Source organism: Octopus bimaculoides, chromosome 2, assembly GCF_001194135.2.
Source record: "Octopus bimaculoides isolate UCB-OBI-ISO-001 chromosome 2, ASM119413v2, whole genome shotgun sequence".
Classification (NCBI taxonomy): Eukaryota; Metazoa; Mollusca; class Cephalopoda; order Octopoda; family Octopodidae; genus Octopus; species Octopus bimaculoides.
The window spans coordinates 155,023,138-155,026,647 of NC_068982.1; the positions used below are offsets into that span (position 1 = coordinate 155,023,138).

The following is a 3,510-nucleotide window of genomic DNA, read 5'->3' on the forward strand; positions in this document are numbered from 1 at the left end:
GATCTTCATCTTCAAGGCTGAAATCTCCACTTCTGAATTTTGCAAACCATCTTCTGCAAGTTCTTTCATTCAAGCATTCTTTCCCATAAACTGAGTGTATGTTTCGAGTCGCTTTGGCTGCAGAGTTTCCTTTTTCGTACTCATAAAGCATTATGTGCCTCAAATGCTCTTTGGATATTTCCATGTTAGAAAGGGTTTTAATCAAAGTAATTTTAATTCTATTATTCTGTAAAATAATATTTAATTAGTTTAAATATACTCAAATTCATAAAAATAATTTTTAATTCCATTAGACATTCTAAAATACTATTAAATTTCATTCAATTTTAAAAAAGGTAAAATCGGATAGAACTTATGGGATGACTTTATATTTCAACTAAAACTTTGGGATTATATCTTTTCCTGGTACCTTCCAGTTTAGATGGAAAGGTTACTGTAGTACCTGGGTTATCTCTTAAGTTGATATGGTTTCTCACAATTACTCAACTGTTACGTTTTTGTTTTGTTTTTTGTTTTTTGTAACAATCTCGTCCACATGGGGATTCCTACAATGTCCACACACCGACCCAGCAATCTTCTACTTATCATTCTGTTGGTTCTGCAAAACTAAATTGTGAGCTAGTTCTTGATCTAAGTGTTTTGGTTTGGTATCGAAATGTTTGTTTTGTTCAAATAATTCATTGTCTCTTTCATTACAAAAGATTCCTAGCGACAATCTCATTTCCAAGCGTTTTTTCATTTCGGTAACATTTTTCTCATAAAGAATTGAGAAATTATTTATTTTATTTATTGTGTACGTTTATTTTCCATGATGTTTTCTGGGCTAGATCTGAAAGAGAAGCCATTTCCTTCGCTAACACAGTGGTAACTGTTTATATCATTTCATTTATCCAGGTTATATTAATGTTCGTATCTGATTTCACTAAGTTTGTAATGGCCGTGTTTGCGTAGGTTGCCTCGTTATACTTTCTGTACTTCACGGAAAGATCTTTTCAATTTTAATTCATTAACTATTTGGGCTCCTTTGTCCTATAATTTTCATCCCCATAATTTTTTTTTTTTTTTTAATATCACGGTTGAATTGGCCAGACGAATATTGTCACTTTAAAATTGTTTTAAGTCATACATATAAAAGAAATTATTTATAATATGTCTTTTGCTTTAATAACTATTCATAGTTTCATCTAGCAAATTTGAAACAAGAGTCAGAATTATGCAGAAGAGTAGAAGAGAAAATGAGTCTTCCAGGTAGATTCTGCTTCTTAAGAAGGGTTGACTTTAACACCATATTTACTTTACAAGTGATATGGTAATTGTATACCTTACCAAAGCATGGGTGATGATATGCAGTATCATTATTATTTCTACTGGAACTTCATTATTTACATGTAGTGACTTTAATGTGTGGTGGGCATCAAACACTGAAAGTAGTGCCCCAGTGTTATCGCAGTCCAATGATTGAAAACGTTAACAGAAAAAAAAGCTAATTTACAGTGTTATGTTAGTTATTGATTTGTTGATTTTTCATGATCGATTGGTTAGTTTTTGACTGATATACTAAAATACTTGATAGCTTTTGTTTATTGGAACATTTTCCTTGTTATCTTTCAGAAGCGCGTGTGAATGCCATTCATTCTGTTGATCCTTTCATTACAAATTTAAAGATTTCCATCAGGAAGCAACGAAGGGGCAACTACAAAATTGCTCGAACAGCTAGAAAACCCACACCACACTCTCCTTCGTAATATGTAACATTTTACCAATAAATGAAATAGCAGCCACATCTCCCTTAGATTATCACTTGTTGACACTCCGTTGCTTACGACGTCGAGGGTTCCAGTTGATCCGATCAACGGAACAGCCTGCTCGTGAAATTAACGTGCAAGTGGCTGAGCACTCCACAGACACGTGTACCCTTAACGTAGTTCTCGGGGATATTCAGCGTGACACAGTGTGACAAGGCTGACCCTTTGAAATACGGACACAACAGAAACAGGAAGTATGAGTGAGAGAAAGTTGTGGTGAAAGAGTACAACAGGGTTCGCCACTATCCACTGCCGGAGCCTCGTGGAGCTTTAGATGTTTTCGCTCAATAAACACTCACAACGCCCGGTCTGGGAATCGAAACCGCGATCCTATGACCTCGAGTCCGCCGCCCTAACCACTGAGCCATTGCACCTCCACAGATTATCACTATACCCTCTTGAAAAGGAAGAGATACATTACATGAGGTAGTCCTAGGTAGAGAATGCTAAACAAAAAGACAGGATGATCATGGCTGGAACGCCTATAACCATAGTTCTTTTCAGTCAGCATTGATCTAGAGTTAGTTATACAACAACATTAATAGATACTTGTATCTCCTATTGTTAAACTTTTGGGTGATCACTTGCCTTGAAATGGCCTTCAAAGAGGTATCAGTCTAAATTAAGCAAGACGCCGTTTGGGTTGGTGGTGGGATAGCAAAATCGATAAGGCAACCTCCAGTATTTAATTCCGATCTTCAAACTTTACAATGTCGACTTTTCCTTTCAGTCCTGGGAGTACCAATGAAGTACTGCCTCTATCGATTGAATCCACAGTAGATGTCTCTTTGGTCTTTTGCCAATTGTGTTGTCTTGTGACTGTTTTATAAACTATTGCCATTACTGATGTCTTGTAGTAGTAGTAGTAGTAGTAGTAGTAGTAGTAGTAGTAGAGGTGGTGGTGGTGGTGGTGGTGGTATGTCCTTTATTTCTAGCAGTTCATGCCCTTAAGAAATGATAATGATTCATTGAATTGTTTACCCTCCCTTTCAGTTTTTGGCTTTAGTGTCACTTAGAGAGGTACAACTGCTATATATTTCCATTCCAGCCATGGTCATCCCATATGTTTAGGAGTGATACATAAATTAATGCCCTTTCTTTTATTCAAACGGTATAGTGGGACTTGAAGGAGTTTAGCTTCTATTTCTAGCAGATCGTGTTTTTGTTATTTTTTCTGAATTGTACTGGAATTATCGATTTAAACTACACAACACCCTCCCCCGTAATATGTGGCATTTTACCAATATAAGAATATATCATTAACATTAATGTCCTTTGACTTGGCACAATTGCTGTATTTATTCCAAGAGTCATCCAGGTTTATGGGGAGAAGAGAATGTGATTGTATGATCTTTGTACAATAGTTACTTTGATAAAAGTCATTAGCAGCGTAAGTGAAGTGAGCTCGTTTCGAATGGGAATTGACAGCACGACCATATTGTCATATTCATTTAGTTATCCAATCTGCAGAGGGAAGTCGTATATGATGTAGAGAGGAACAGAAGCTGGAGGTGATGTACAATCAGTATTTATTAGAAAGTATTTACATCCAATAACACTGTTTTGACCAAATGAAGCAATGATATTATGGCGTGGACGGTTCTTTACGCTTGCCAATTCTTCTTGTTCTTGGTGCAGGTGGTGGTGGTGGTGGTGGTGCAGGTGGTGGTGCAGGTGGTGGTGGTAGTGCAGGTGGTGGTGCAGG

At 36.7% G+C, this 3,510-nt stretch overlaps 1 long non-coding RNA gene across 1 annotated transcript in view; it reads left to right on the top strand.

Annotated features, from left to right (window-relative positions):
• LOC128247042 (uncharacterized) overlaps positions 1-3,510 on the top strand; it is a 31,500-nt gene that overhangs the window by 6,977 nt on the left and 21,013 nt on the right. The window lies entirely within an intron of this gene.